Source organism: Melopsittacus undulatus, chromosome 10 (assembly GCF_012275295.1).
Source record: "Melopsittacus undulatus isolate bMelUnd1 chromosome 10, bMelUnd1.mat.Z, whole genome shotgun sequence".
Taxonomy (NCBI): Eukaryota; Metazoa; Chordata; class Aves; order Psittaciformes; family Psittaculidae; genus Melopsittacus; species Melopsittacus undulatus.
The window spans coordinates 30,707,464-30,722,850 of NC_047536.1; the positions used below are offsets into that span (position 1 = coordinate 30,707,464).

A 15,387-nucleotide genomic window follows, 5' to 3' on the forward strand; every position below is an offset into this window, starting at 1 on the left:
TCAAAAGAGATCCCCATGTTCGGATAGAAAGTGTTGGGGTGGAGCCCCAACTGTCCCCTGTTATCCATGCAGGAGCTTTGGGACAGGCAGAGAACAAACACACCAGTCCCACAAACACAGCCTGAAGAAAGGGAAGCACCTCGCTTCCCGGCCAGCCTGCATCCTCCATCCCCTTCTGCACTGCAAGGGCATCCTGGCAATCAGAGATGGGGAAATAAAAGCTCTCTCACCAGGAGGGTGCTCCAGCATGGGACCAGGGCTGGAGAGGTGATGGGATCCCAAAGCTGGCCAGGTGCTGTGCAGCCTGACCTCGCTAGTGCTGCTCCAGGTCAGAGCAGGGATGTCTGCAAGTGCCTCCCAGCCTGACTCAGCCTGAGCTGCCAACACTCCCACCAGGACACCATCCAAAGCCAGGAATTGCCCAACCAGCTCCAGCAAGCGCTTTCCAAAGGCACACAAAGCCTTTGGCCTGGGTTAACCTGAAGCTGGCTTCTCCCAGACAGGTGATGAGGGCATTGCTCTCCTCCTGCCAAGTGCAGGAGAAGGAAACGAAAGGAAATGCTTCCAAGGGCAGGAGTGCCTGCAGGGCTGGGAAGCACCAACACTGAGCAGGGAAGCACCAATATCAAGCCAGGCCAGCAGCAGATGCTGGAGCTCCCATCAGGAGCCATGGGGTGATGCTTGCCCAGAACAGCCTCTAGCACAGCACTGGGGGTTCAGAACCCCTCAAATTGTGCCTTTTTAACACAAGCCCCACCAGGAGCTCCCACTGCCTGCCATCTAATCCTACAGGTTCCCACAGCCCCACCACATAAACACTGTTCCCATTCTCCTCCAGGTGAGGCACTGGGATGAGGAACCAACCCTGCTGAGAGGGGTGACAGGGATGCAGTGACAAGAGCTGGCCTGAGGAGGAGGAAGCAGGATTTCTGTTCCCATTTCTGCAGCAGCTCCTGTGGCTTCAGGAAATGGAGTTTGCTTCTGCTTTCTGGAAGGGGACATCTGCCCAAGGTGGTCTCTGGGGATGGGCACAGCGCAGCACCCAGCTCCTGGGGAAGGGGCAGCGGCAGTGGGAGGCTGATGGGACTCATGGGTGGTTCAGATCCAGCCAAAACACCAGTGCCACCGCACCCAAAAGCACCCAACAGCACTGCAGCAATTTCAGCCCCTGGGTGAGGATGGCAGCGCAGGCAGGGGGAGGAAGGGGGCAAGGAACAAGCAGGAGGCACAAAAGCTCCGGATCTGAGCAAGTTCCAACCTCCCGTGGCCACACTGGCGTCACTGCTGAAACATTTCCACCTCCAGAGAAACCAGCCCATCCAGTCCAGCGAGGAGAGGAGCTCCCCTGGCCCCCTGGGATGGAGCTGCACCAGCCCTGTAAAGGGGTCCTGCTGGACCGCCATGGCTGGGAACCTCCCATCAACCCTCCTGATGTGGAACAGGAACTGAAACACTCGCTGGTAAAAAAGGGACAACTCAGGGGTGGTATCGGCACCCTCAACACAAACCCTGTGCATGGGCATCGCCCCGCTCCTGCCTGGGAGCCACAGGGATTTAGCAGGACACGTGCCAGGGCTCACTGCAACGGGAGGGTCTGAAGGAGAACCCAAGCAGAGGCCAAGGATCCTCCATCACCGATTTCCAACACTTCCCACTTTGCAGACCCCTGAAATAAGCAGGATCCCATGCAGCAAATTTATGCCAGTTATTGGCTTGTTTTCCTTAGCTACTGTGGGGCATCTGCCTGACACAAGCCACGTGCTCCAGAGAACTGTGGGGCCACCAGCCCGAAGGCACACATGCTATGGGGACAGCGGGTGGCTGTGGGTCAAGGCTGGGTGATCAGGATCAGCCTCCAGCAATGCACACTTGTCCCCTGCTTTCACCTCCATAGGCATGGCGAGACCTGGAGCAGCTCCTGCAGCAGCGGGCACAGCCCAGGACCGTGGCTCTGGGCTCAGCACCATCAGACCCCACGTTAAGGCATTCCCGGAATGCCTGGACTTCACAGAGCCCCAAGAGATGCTGGTCCCCACACGTGCCACTCCCATCTGCACCACCAAAACAAAGCAACTCGCTCAGGATGCGGCAGAGGAAGCGAGCAGGAGGGGTCTTGGGGGGCAAACGGAGGAGATCAGCATTTCCATACCCAAAAAGCTGCTCCAGATTCACCCCATCACTCCTGGGGGGAGCGGGATGCTCAGCGGCTCCATCGGGAGAGGAGCCGGGTGGGAGGTGCAGCCCCAGACAGTGCTTGTGATAAACAGCCCGAGCAGAGGAAAAACAAAGGAAAACGCTGAGCTGGTGTCTTTTATCCCTGCCCCTCCTGAGGGGACAGCCCGGCTCCACACACACCTCCGGGTCCTGCACCGCGTTGCCGCGGTGGTGGGGAGAGGACACCAGGTATGGGTGCGATGGATGGGAGCAGCCCTGGCCTGCAGACCCCCAGCAGTGGCATGGGATGAGCTGCACGTGGACCTTGCTCTCTCCCACGGCATCTCTTGTGCTGCTCTTGCTACCTGGCATAACCATGCCGAGCTGGAGCTGCCCCCTGCCCACCCTCGGGCAGAGCCTGCAGGGATGGGATGAAGGGACAAAGGGATGAAAGGATGAAAGAACAAAGGGATGAAGGGCATCTCCGCTGCTTTCCAGCACTTGTGGCTCAGGCAGCTTAAGCAAAGCCCACCCAGACCACAGCACCAGAGCTATCCCCATCCCCAAGCACTAAGGGCTCAAATCAGTGCATGTACATAAACAGATGTGCACACCCACACCTGGCTGTGCACTCAGGAGGGGCCAGCAGGCAGCTCCTGGCAGCTGCCCCCATGTCTCTCCGCCCAGTCCATGCACTCTTTCCACCCCACACACTCATCCTGCTGGCAGTGACTTCTGCAGCTGCACATGTACCTGTCCCTGTCCCATGACACCCTCGCAGGGTGCTCATTGGCAGCTTCCCTATAACCACATGGAGGCCTTCCCGACCCCTTCCCTGCAACACTTCCCTGATGGGCAGGGGAAGCAAAGGGCCCAGCTGAGCAGGGAACAATCCCAACAGCCTTTTCATGGTGGTTTATTTTGCGGAAGTCACCAAACTCACACTTCCTCCCCGGGAGCATCCAGAGCACATGGCACAGCCTGAACCCAATGGCACCGGCTGCCACCCGGCAGCACCACCGAGCTGCAAGGCTGGTTCTGGCTGCAGAAGTCAGTGCTCCTCTGAGGAGGACGCCCTTGAAAGCACCAGAGAGGCTGCAGCCAAGCAGGTGAGAAGGCAAGGGCACTTCATGGATTTGCCCTGCCTAAAGAGCTCTGCCCACGGTGCGTGCACAATGCAGGGCAGTGCAGTTAGGGGTGGTGGGAGAAGGGGAAGCCTCGGTGTAGAGCTTCAGGGACACCAGCTTCCCACATATTCCCTGGGGAAACTGAGGCACGCAATGCTCATTACAAGGTGGGGAAGCAAGTGAAACCCAGAGCCGGTGCTGCATCTCCAGCCCCCGCATCCCACTAAAGGATGCCCCAAGGTGGGACATTATTAGGATTGATTTAGCACCATCACACTGCCCCCAAACTGGGGCACGGCAGGGGAAATGGGGCACATGGCTCAGGAGAGCCTGGACTTGTCAACCTCACCCATGGCAGAAAGAGCAACGCAGCAGTGAGCATTCACCATCATTGCTCAGGTTTTTGGTGGCTGAGATCATCAAACACCATAGGGAAGGCTGGGAGCAGCCACGCTGGGGGGAAGCTCTCTTGCAGCACAGTCAGGTTTTCCTCCATCCAGCCCTAACGCAGCGGGCTCAGGGCCAGCCGAAACCTCACGGTCACAGGAGCGAGACCACAGCAGGTCAACCACAGGACGGGACAGGGAAACTTGGAGCCGGCCTCCAACACTCACATTATGGGGAAGGAAGCGCAGCACAGCCCGAGTCACAAGTATCCCCATCACGGGTGGCAGAGGCACTGACCCACTGCAGACCCAGAGCCACCGCAGTGCCCTCCTGGCATTGGGGCCAACATCCGCTTGGACACATTCCCCGCTGCAAGGCGAGGGCAGGCTCACTACACACACCCTATTCCTTGTATTTTTGCCTTAAATGCCCAGTTCTGCTCCCCAGATTGCTCTAGATGATCCCGCAGTCCGGGCTATGGGGACATGGGATGCTGCACCTCCACTGACACCCCCTGGGGGCAAGGGCTTGAGCACTAAATGCCTAAACTGACATCAACTGTGAACCTCCCCCCCCCAGCAAGCCCTGCCAGCCCCCAGCCCTCCCCAGCACCTCCCTGCTCCGCAGCCAGATCCGTAGCCCGAAGGGAAGTCAGTGCAAGACGCAGATTTGCAGGTCCTGGCTCCTGGCCCAGGTTCAAACCACATTTGTTCCTGAAATCTGTTTCAGGGCTCTATTTCCAAAGCACGTGTGTGCAGAGGCATGTGCAGAGCAGCACCGGCTCCGCTGCAGCCAGCGCCCAAGCCGCCTGTGCCAACACGGGGCCAAGTCGGGGGCCCGGGTCAGACAATTCCTGGTACTATTTTTTCCCTCGCAAGCACGCTCTATCCTGGCCCAGCTCACAGCTTCTGCCCATTTAAAAGACGAAGCACCAAAGGCAAGGCTATTTCTGGGAGCCCTGCCTGACACACTGCACATTTTTTTGCTCCCCAAGGGAGTTTGTCCTCACCACCCGCAGCTACGGGCAGTTGAAAAGAGGAATTTGGACTGGATCCACGCTCCTGTCCCAGGAACAGCCAGGCAGGGGTGGTTACATGCAGGGGTCTGAGCTGCTCTCTGGGCATCATGTTAAAGGGATGTCTCCCACACAGAGCAGCACAGCGATGTTGGTCTATGGGGATGGAGGCTGGACATGTCTCCAGGGCGAGATGTGGAGTGCTGCGGAAGTGAGCTCAGATGGGAAATTGTTTCGTGAGATAAAGGAACAAGTTGGAAACCGAGCTGCAAAATAGACAGTACAGGAAACAATAGCACTTCAGATTAGGCTTTCCAGTTTCCCCCAGCGATGCCAGGAGCTCGGCGCTTTGTCCAGGGATGCTTGGGGGTTCCCCCTGCTAGAGGCACTGGCAGGAAGCTCAGACTGTTTGCTCGCTCCTACCCTCTCTTTCAAGACGTTGCAGGCATTTGCTGACTGTTAAAATGAGAGGTTATGGACCAAGCCCTTCAGGTCTCATTAGATAAAGAGTTTAAGCTCTGCAATGACTTCAAAGGACAGGCGTGATCCTGGCACCAGCAGCAGGGAGAGGCAGGAGGGATGTCGGAAGCACAGGAGCCCCATGGTCCATCCCCTCCTTGCCTGCAATGCTGCTTCCATGCTGCTAAAGGCCTCCATCCTTCCTGGACCAGTGATGTCCCCTCCATGCCACGGAGGCAGCAACAGAGCCTCTTGCCTCTGCAGCAGAGCCTTCACACAGGTCGGTCACCACAAACCACAGCTCTCCTCTTCGTTTGGTCCCCCAGGGACGGCCCTTTCTGCCTCCCCGTGGTACCTCCATGATTTTCCATCACTCTGGCACAAAGTCATTAAATGGGCAGAGCCATTGCTAGGGCATCTCCATCAACACAGGGAGCACTGCAAGGCCGCTAACGATCGAGACAGGGAACATTGGACCTCCCTTAGCCGCGGCTGCGCCAGCCTGTAAATAACCCATCTTCCACATAAATACATACAAATACGGGGCTGTGTTTGGCAGAGCCCCCAAGGTGAGGTGTTTGGAGGAGCCTCTGCCCTGCTGCTCCCAGGTCAAAGCGTGGAACCAGGAACCGACCCTCGATCCCTCAAGCAAAGTGCCCTTCTCTGACAAACCAGCACTAACTGGCTAATGATTACAGAGACAGGGCTCCCTGTGGAGCCACACACGAGGCTCCTCTCAGAGACACCAACAGCCAAGGTTTTGCTATGGGCCAGATCCTGAGCCAGCACGAAACGGTGCAGAACAGTTGGCTTAGCACAGGGCAGCCCCGGATCAGCCCCTCTGGCTGGGAAGGTGTCTGGAGGAGCCCCACAGTGGAAAGAACAGAAAGGATATTGCTTGAAGCTCAGCACTGCGGATGTGCCCCTGCATGTCCCTATCCTCACACATCCCTGGAGAGCCCTGCCAGTGTCTGCCTTTGTCCGACCAGCACGGGGGGGTCTGGGTATGTTTGAGGTGCTGAGGGGGTCTCCCCTGGCAGGGATGAATAGTTCCCCACTGTTAATGGCTGGACCTTGGCAGGGTTTGCATGACTCGGTTCTCCCACAGCACACTGGTCACTGCGGGCAGTGGGTATCTGCTTGGCAGACAGCAAAGCTCTGCAGCTCCCTCTTGCCATCACCCTCATCCTCTGGGCAGAACCAGCCGGGTGGGAGGAAGAAAACTCAAGTGTTTATTGCCACCTGCCCGCAGCTCAGGTCACAGAGAACACTGCTGGGTATGTGCTGTCCTGTCCTGGAGCACGTGCTTGCCCCAGGAACCCTCTGGGCTCTGCACTCTTATCACTGCTCCCAGCTACTAGCGCCATGGGGCAGTGGGTCCTGTCCTAAGGGACACACTGACTGCACTGAGCACCCACTTCATGTCCCTTCCTTCACATGGCTCCTAGGGAGCCAGGAGGCTGAGCGAGCCAATGGCACACAGGGCAGCACAACCCACTGCTTGCCAGCTACGACCTTTATTGCTGCTCCACAGCACTGGGATCAGGATGGGGATTGGGACCTCCCGGCTCCGAGTCCAGGGGACTGAGCCCTGGCACGCACAGCAGCCATAGGGTGAGGGATGGCTGGGGAAGCAGTGCACTGTGCGGGGCCAGCAGAACGCGGGGAGCTGCAGCAGATTCCCACTCCTTCCCAGCAGGCTCACAGGAGGCTGCACAGCTCCCCGAGACGATGCTCAGCACCAGCCAGGACCACACTGGGGTCAGCGCCATGAGATGCCACCCCACTCCAGCCCCTGTACGCAGCCCTGTGCAGTGGGTCCAGCCCCACAGGCTGCCCCCATGCCCAACCCAACGGCCCCAGGATGCAGCACAGCCTGCCCAAGCTCCTGCAGAGCTCCCGCGCAGCAAGACAGGATGAAAGCCCACCCCGGCCCCACGATGCTCTTTCGTGGTACCAGGGACTGTGCCAGGGACAGCGGGGACGTGCCAGTGCCACCACTCATAGCAACACATGGGGGTTGGATCACCCAGGCTGTTACGAGGGAACTTCCCGGCTGGATAAAGCCTTTAACCAGGCAAAGCAACCCCCCAATTCCAGTGAGGGGCAGAGCGAGGAGCCCGGCCGGACACAGCTCTCCCGGCGACCAGGGCTGGACACGAGCCCCAGAATTACCGGTGAGCAAACGCGACAAGGGAAGCGGATCAGGAGACATCAAAGCAGGGGGGCGATGAATATTTCATGTCCTGGCCTACATACAGCCCGGCTGTCCCCGCCCTGCGCTCCCGGGGGTCCCCCACAGCCCCCGATCACAACAAAGGGGAGTTGCGGGCAGGCGGGGCCGCCCCGCCGGACCCTCAGCATCCCCGGCCGGGCCAGTGTGCGCCCCGCTGTAGAGCGGCATCCCCCACCAGACCCATCGCTGAGCCGCCCCGGAGCGTGTGCACCCTGCGCTGGACCCACCGAAACCCAGAGCCAGACCGCGAGCATCCCCGCCGGGACCCACAGCCGGCTCACCGGACTGCGGGCACCCCCCGCTGCCGGACCCACAAGCCTCCCCACCGGAGTTTGGGCATCCTCGGCTGGACCCGCAGCCTCCTTGCCGACCCGCCAGCATCCCCGGTCGGACCCACAACCGGCTCACCCGCTTGTGGGCATCCCCCGGCCAGCCCCACACCCGGTGCACACCCCCCCATTCCCTCCGCCGCCCGCTCACCTCCCGCCTGTGCGCGCAGCGGGGCCGACCCCTCCGCTCGCCTCCAGCGCTCGGCCCCGGCTTTGTCTCCGCGCCGGGGGCGCGGCCGCCGCCCCCCGCCGCCGCCGCCGCCGCCGCCGCCGCGCACGGAGCCCGCCCCGGGCAGGGCCGCACCGCGCAGGGCGCTCAGGGCAGCGCCGGCGGCAGCAGCATCGCGCAGCGCCGCGGACCCTGCGCGCTGCTCCTCACCCCTGGCACCGGGGCGGGGGGAGCCCGGGGCAGGGGAGGGGAGAAAATAAAGAGGAATATGGCAGCGAACCGGAAACGGCGGCGGGGGGAGCGCGGAGCCCCTCCCCTGCGCGGGGCTGTTTTTAAGGGAGAAGGCTCCGCGCTGCGCGGGACGCGCAGGAGCCGCTGCCCACGGCGGGGGGAGCACGCGTAGGAGCGGCCCCGGTTCTCCGGTAGCCAGGGGGTGGAGGGGACTCGGGTCTCCCCGCGGCTGTGGGGTTGAGAGCAGCGCTCCCCGCCCCGGCGCTGGGTTTACCTGGGAGGCAGAGCTGGCGGTGGGAGAAGGGATCTTCGGGAGGTTAAACCCGGCTGGTCCTGGGCTGGCGGTATTGAAGAGGTCTGGCACGCTGCGGATGGAAGGGAGGAACGCTGCGCCTCGATCTGTGCATCGGCATCCCCACAGGAGCACCTCGCTGCGGTGCCGGGGGCTGCAATAAACGTACCCCCGTCTCTGAAGTCAGGAGGAGGCAAAACTTGAGGTTTGAGGAAGAGCAGGGGAAGAGAGAACGTCCGGGGCCTCCCCGGAGCACCCCGAATTGCCACGGGGCCTTTTGGAGGCAGCAGCGTGTCCTGCTGCAGCACCTGCCCCGTCTTTGGGCTAAAGCATTCCCAGGTCACCCCTGCAGCCAGTGCCAGCCTCTGAAGTGAGGCAGAATGGAGCCGCAGGTGGCCCTGGGGTGCCCAGTCCCTGTCTGACAGCATCCCCCTGTGCAGGACTGGGTATGGGGTGTGTGTGTATCCCCACATCCCACTCAGGCAGGTGGGGACAGTTCCAGCCATCCCTCTCCTTGCTTCTCAAAACCTTCCTCTTCCAGCACTTGGAGGAGGTGGAAGGTGCTTAGCTCTCCCCGGGCACAGAGCAGTGCTTGGGCACACACACGGGCTCAGGGCTCACCCGGGTGTCCCAACACCTGCACTGAGCCCACTGGGGCTGCATGACCAGCTCAGTGGCACTGGCACCCTCCCACCTTCCCCAGTAGTGACCCACTGAAGTGTTCACTGTCACTTCATCCTGCAGGAGGAAAAGGGATGAAGAGTCTGCTCCTCAAACCCCCTTTAACCAGTTTCTGAGGCACTCTGGGCCGCTGGCCGGCTCCAGTGACCCTTGCGCTGCATTCCCACAGCCAGCACCGCCTCAGTGATCCCCTGCCCACCGCTGGAGATGCTCCACAGGGATGTCTTTAAAATCCCATTACCCTGAGCGGGATCTGATGCTTCAGCAACCATCGGGGCAGTTAATAAGGAACAGGGAACTATGTGGTGGAGTTTTTCTTTCAGTTTCCCACTCCCTCCTTGAGTTATTAACAAAGTATTTCCCATGGCACTGGCAAAGGCCAACAAATCCATGAGTCACCCGGAACAAGGAGTCACGCACACACTGATCCATCAGCCCTGGCCAGCACATTGCGGAGGGGCCCTTCCCTGGGAGGAGCTCTGATAAGGGCCCTACAGCCGCGCTGAGCCGGCCAGCGCCAATGGTTCACGCTTCCCTTCCAGCCCCTTGGCTCTTTCCCAGGTCTGGGAGAGGGAGTCCAAGCTCCCCCCACCAGTTGGGGGTGGAAGCCCTGCTTGCTCCTTGCCAGAGCATCAAACCACAGCCTGGTTTGTACTGAGGCTTTTTGGGGGTGTTAATTCACAGGCACCCCCTCTACTATCCAGCTGGCACGGAGATGTGTAGGGAAGGAATCCTAATGACCAACATGGGATTAAGGAATTAACCACTCAGTGTGGGTATTGGTCTGTTCACCCATACTTTGGACATCCTGTAGGGAAAAAAGGGGGCACAGTGGTGCCTGGGGTCCCCCCATGTCTCCTCCTGCTGTGCATGCACAGGGATACAGGACGCTCACCTCTCGCTCTTGATCCTGCTCCTGCAGTGCCAGAACTGGAGCGAGGAGGCACTGCCGGAGGGGAGCATGCACTAGGGGAGCAGGGGCCTGGCCCCAGCACTGGGGGAGCAGGTTGGGATGACTCAGCCTCCCCTGGCTCCAGACCCAGGTCTAAGATACAATTATGACTTGTAAATGTTTGAGTTTTGTTTTCCTCTGTTGCAATCAGCTCCCTTCCTAGGGGCTGTGCTGCACTCACACTGCTCCTCCTCGGTGGAGCTGGCCTGCTGCTGGAAGGCAGACGGCAAAGGCCCTCTGCCTGCAACACACCAGACCTCATCCACCACATCATCTCTTCCTCAAAGAAGATGCCAATGTGTAAAATGGCAAACAGACAGTCTCTAACCCCAGCCTCTTATCTTTTGGGCTCGGATCCAGGAATGTGCCCTCACAGGACTCTGACATGAAACATGCAGTGCTGGCAATAATGAGATTTAAGACCATGTGAGTTTAAGCAACCCAGTGCCCCTGGGTGCAGTGATAACATTCCCTCCTGCCCCACTCTATTTACCTTTAAACAGCCTAATCCACAATGGTTCTTTTTTTACCCAACCAGGGATTTCAGTGCCTTAGTTCAGAAACTTACTTGCTTGAGATGATTCTTCCTCTTCAGTCCTAAATAGCACCGATACAGCTCACTGCAGGGAGAGGAAGAGGCTGCAGAAACTGAAAGCCAGGTACTTTCAAATGAAAACCAAACTATTTCTGGTGGCTCAGTTATTACAGCCTGTCTTGAAATGATAGTCTAAGAAGCAATCAAGGTGGACTAAGGTATTTCTGTGCTGTCCTGCTGACTTCTACACAAGTTCCATCAGGGCAAGGAAGACTGAGAGTTAGTACAGGCAATAGCACTGTAGTATCAGGAGTAAGTACGTGATACCTTTCTCTGCCGAGTGAGCAGAGATCCACAGGGCTCCTGAGGAGCTTGCTGGATCCAGTCCTTGATCTGAGCCCTGACCTCTCCAACGTAGCTGTGGATTTACAACAAAACATCTATTCATCTCCAGCCAGATTTATTTTTAAGCATCCCCTTGGCAAGCGTGAATACATTTTGTGTAATGGGTTCTGCTCCTCAGGAGAGCTGCACTTGGTTCACTGCAGATTCCACAGGGATCTGCACAAATTATTACTATTAATAATTTAATGGGTGTGTTTGAGATGCTGGATAGAAGCACCCCCAGCTCTTGCCCTGAGATTTTACAATCATTGAGCTTTGCAGCCCTGCAAACACTGAGGGTGTGATGGCAAACCGTCGGTACCAGCAGCCCCTTAGAGAAGCTGCTGTTACAAGCTCAGGAGCTATTTTCTAAGGGGGATTGACCAGAATAATTCCTCCACTACAAGCCTTTTGGCAATGTTTCATGGTAGAAATGCTCATTCTGGCCATTCCCTCACACTGAGCATCAGGGCTGCTGGAGCCAAATGCCAAACACCAGCATCCTGCAGGCTGTAGAATACAAGGGGGCAGCTGTGATATCACTGGGGTGCTCAGGACAATCTGCCACCCAAGAGGGGCTCTTCCCCTCAGCACCGAGATGGCCCCAGCCAGGAAGTGTCACTGCAAAACTCCCTGGGGAAAAGGACTGGGGAAAACCACTGGCTGGTGATGTGCAAATGTTTGATAAGGAGGCACCAAGTTCAACAGCTGGGGGGGGGGGGGGGGGGGGGGAATTATCCACATGTTCAATAGAGGCAAAACATTTCCCATCAGGTTTCTGACTGATAAGATAATCTGAAATAGGTATCTTGGAATAGCCCATTTGGGCAAAAATCCAACACTTTCTGCTTGTTGCCTCAGAAAAGCCACACACAAAATACCACCATTTCCCAGTAGTGGAAATTCTGCTTTTTGGCCAGTCTTAGTATCAATAGAAAAGAGCAGCTCAGAAAAGCCCACAGAAACCGGTCCAGATGAGATTTATAGCCCTCATTCCAGCTTGCTTTGCCAACAGAGGGATCGCTGGCTGGCACAAAGCTCTGGTAGCCACATCCAGGCAGCTCTGCCTGCAGCATTCCCTGGAAGTGGAGGTGTCCCAGGCAGCCACCCCAGCAGCATCCTGCTGCTCACCAGCCCACGAGCGGCTGCAGCCTGCCCTGAGCGGAGCTGTGGCAGACACAAGGGTGTTTATCCTTCATCATTCAGTCTTGGTCCTTCCAGCGAGGGATGGGCGAGGGAAGCCAGAGTCTGCATGTGAGAAATTTAAACCATATGATGTTTGGGTCTGTGCTCAGTTTGAAGTGAGCTGAATGAAGGGGAGCAGAAATGGCTGTGGCTTCTCCTCTTCTCTCAAAACCTGCTCCCCTTGCTATTCCCTTCACTGCAGAGGCCTGAATCCACGGGGACATCTGCTTCAGTCACCCAAAGGAGCCATCGCAGCATCACAAGTAGCTGCTTCTTGGGGACCACAGCCATGAGGACCCTCCTCTCCTGTGTAGACCTAGCAGCCATGGTCCAGCCATTCACTGCAGTGAGGGCCCTTCATGTGCAGAGCTGCCCTCAGGAGCCATGGGGACACAGTCCCCCCCAGTTCCTGCCTGCATTGCCAGAGCCAAGGCACAAATACAAGCAGGAAGTGTCTGAAGCAGGATCCCTGACGGAGAGAGCAGCTTTGCTCTGCGAGAGTTCACTAGTGCCTGTTGTACTCCGGGCTTTGGCTTTTGGCAAGGTGAATTCACAAGCTTGGGATGGCTTTTGAAGAAGCAGCAGCCAAAGGGAAGGCAATCAGGACTAGCCTTGGAGCCAGGGACTGCCAGGTTGTAGCCTCAGCTTCAGCAGAGTATGAGACATCTCAGGCCACTGCTGATGCCTTTCCATGGCCTCATGTCTTTCCTCGGAGGCTGGGACAGCCTTCTGGCAAGGAACAGTGCGGGCTTCACAAATAAGGAACACTGCTTTTAGCACATAAATAGCACTTCTAGTAGAACATGGTGCTAGCTCCTTGCCAAGAACTGAAGATAAGAAGTGAAAGCCCTTCAATCCCCTCCATCCACAGCATCCCCCATTTGGGAGCCGACCTCCGCAAGTATGACATGAGACATCAACTGGGCTACAGTTTGGTTTAAAAAGCAAAGCAGATGTGATCCAAAGCAGGTTTACCCTGTACCTACCAGCCAAAAATGCTGGACTCAAGCCATGGAGGAACCTGTCAGCTTCTCTCCTCTGGTCTATGACACTGTGGTCCCAGTAGGACTGTGGTTTCTTGGTGCGTGGCTGCTCATGCCTCCAGCAAGCAGGGTGCAAGGAGCATCAAAGCCACATCAGGGCCTCCAGGCACTAAATAAAAGCAGGGAAGCTGGGAGAAGTGAGCACTGCAAGAGGTCTGGGATTGCACAAGACTAATCTGTATGCACTGGCAAGGATGAGCAGGATCTGAATGGGTGGTGTGAAGGACGCACAGCAGCAGAGCACTCACTTATCACAAGAGCTTGGAATCACAGAATCGTATCATAGAATGGTTTGGATTGGAAGGGACTTTAAAGCTCATCCAGTTCCAACCCCCTGCCACAGGCAGGGACACCTTCCACTAGACAAGGTTGCCCTGAGCCCCGTCCAAGCTGGCCTTGAACACTGCCAGGGATGGAATGTGTAATATTTGATCGCTTTCATTCCTTTTGGCTCACGGGGAGGCTGATGTGCATGGGCACAGCTTCCCGGGTAGACCTGCGGCTTCCAAGGTGGAGGAGAGATGTTCTTCCCCAGCAGCTACATCTGCTGGTTGAAGAAATCATGAGGGAAGAGAAACACACTAAAAGGGCCGATTACAAGGGGACACCTTTCTCCATCCTGGATGCTCCTCCACATGTTCTTTCTATCAGTGACAGCAGGTGAGACACACTGTCTGCCACTGGCAGGTAAAATCTGGCTGCAAGGACAGAACTGCCATGGACGTGAGTATACAGAGTGGAAGCATCAAGACGGGGCATGAGGGGGAATTATGGTGACAGCAAGGCCACAAATCAGGAAGAATCATAATGAAATGGGGAAATCAGCTGAATTCCAAGGAAGAGGCAGGAAGCTGAGTTTATTGCCCATTGACTGCTAGTCCTAAGCAAGAGATGGTTTGATCAGCTACTGCACACTGGCCCATGTACCAACATCCAGAGAACATCCCCCAAAACACACTCAAAAGCCAGAAACTACCAGAGGAGACAAACAGGACCTTGGACCCACAGTAACTGCCAGTTTAAGAAGAAATGCAAGCACTGATTACAGCCCATGTCTCTTGCCAGAGAGAAAGGGAATGCTCCCCAACCAAATCATCCCTTCTGGCTGGAGGAGGAGGAAGAGGAAGGTCAGATCCCTTCCCAGTGCCAAAGCTGGCAATCAACCTTATCAGCAGCCAAGCAGCCATGCTCTGTACTCCAGCACTCTCCATCCATCATCCCAGCTTCTCATTGCAGTCAGTCTCTGATGCCTCATGAGATTAACAAACAACTAAATCAATACAGTCATCTGGATCCCTGCAGGCCACACGCTGTGAACAACGTAACTTCTGCCTGAAAGAAGTATCAGCCTAAGAGAGGCTCCCAAGAGAGAAGTCCAGCACTCCAGATCTGACCAAAAATCAACACATGCACACAGGGGACACAGTTCAGCAGTGCCCTGGGAAACAGGGATACTGAGCAGCTCCTTCCCTCCTACAGCTTCCTTATTTTCTCTTCAAGCATCATCTGATCCAGCCTTGACCCCCCCTGAAGTCCAGCCACTGAAGGAGTATTTCCACATTCTTTATGACAGACTGCGGAATAATCTTGGTTCTTGACCTGCCAAGGGGACTGCTCTGCAAACACCAGTTCTTCTCAAAGACAGCCTTGGGCTCTCCACTTCCTATCAATAGGGAACCTCACCAGAACCCCTCTGAAGCACAGAGAAGCATGTTTGTGAGAATGAAAGTAAATTAGGTCTGAACAAGATTAACAGGGATTTAATTGAACTGTGTGAACTGGAACTCCAGTCACAAGCTACTTATTAGCCTGCCTCAAGGGACTGTGCTGCTTGTGCCACAGGAGCACAAGGATGCATTATGAGTGTGGGACAGCTCAAGGGGATGGCGATGGCCACAGCCCTCAAGATGAGCATGGTCAGAGAGGCAGAGCTGTGGGAATGTAATCAAAAACAAAGCAAGGAATTCTCAACTCCCCACCACATTTCTTCAGAGCTGAGGCTTGGCCTGTGGAGAGAGAGGAACTTCAGGACACACAATAGCAGAGGAAACTCAGCTCTCAGCTCAGCTCCTGGGCCTTGGGTGGTAAAGCAAGGTGCTGCTTGTCCCATGCTGCCAACTAGCTGGTATCTGGAGGCAGACCTTTGAAAACCTCCCCTTCAATAAAATTGACTTAATAAGGCCTTCAGCTCCCTTTGGGATGTTAATT

General features: G+C 56.9%; 1 protein-coding gene across 6 annotated transcripts in view; it reads right to left on the reverse strand.

Moving 5' to 3' along the window:
- SRC (SRC proto-oncogene, non-receptor tyrosine kinase) overlaps nucleotides 1–8,512 on the reverse strand; it is a 28,644-nt gene extending 20,132 nt beyond the window's left edge. The window contains exon 1 of one of the 6 annotated variants that reach the window (XM_034066644.1): nucleotides 8,382–8,512. The gene's annotated coding sequence lies outside the window, so the exon portion shown is untranslated. Of the gene's footprint in view, nucleotides 1–7,858; nucleotides 7,921–8,381 lie in introns of those variants that run through there. The other 5 variants (XM_034066641.1, XM_034066646.1, XM_034066645.1 and 2 more) reach the window with 5 other exon arrangements.
- Between the last annotated feature and the right edge of the window lie 6,875 nt (nucleotides 8,513–15,387).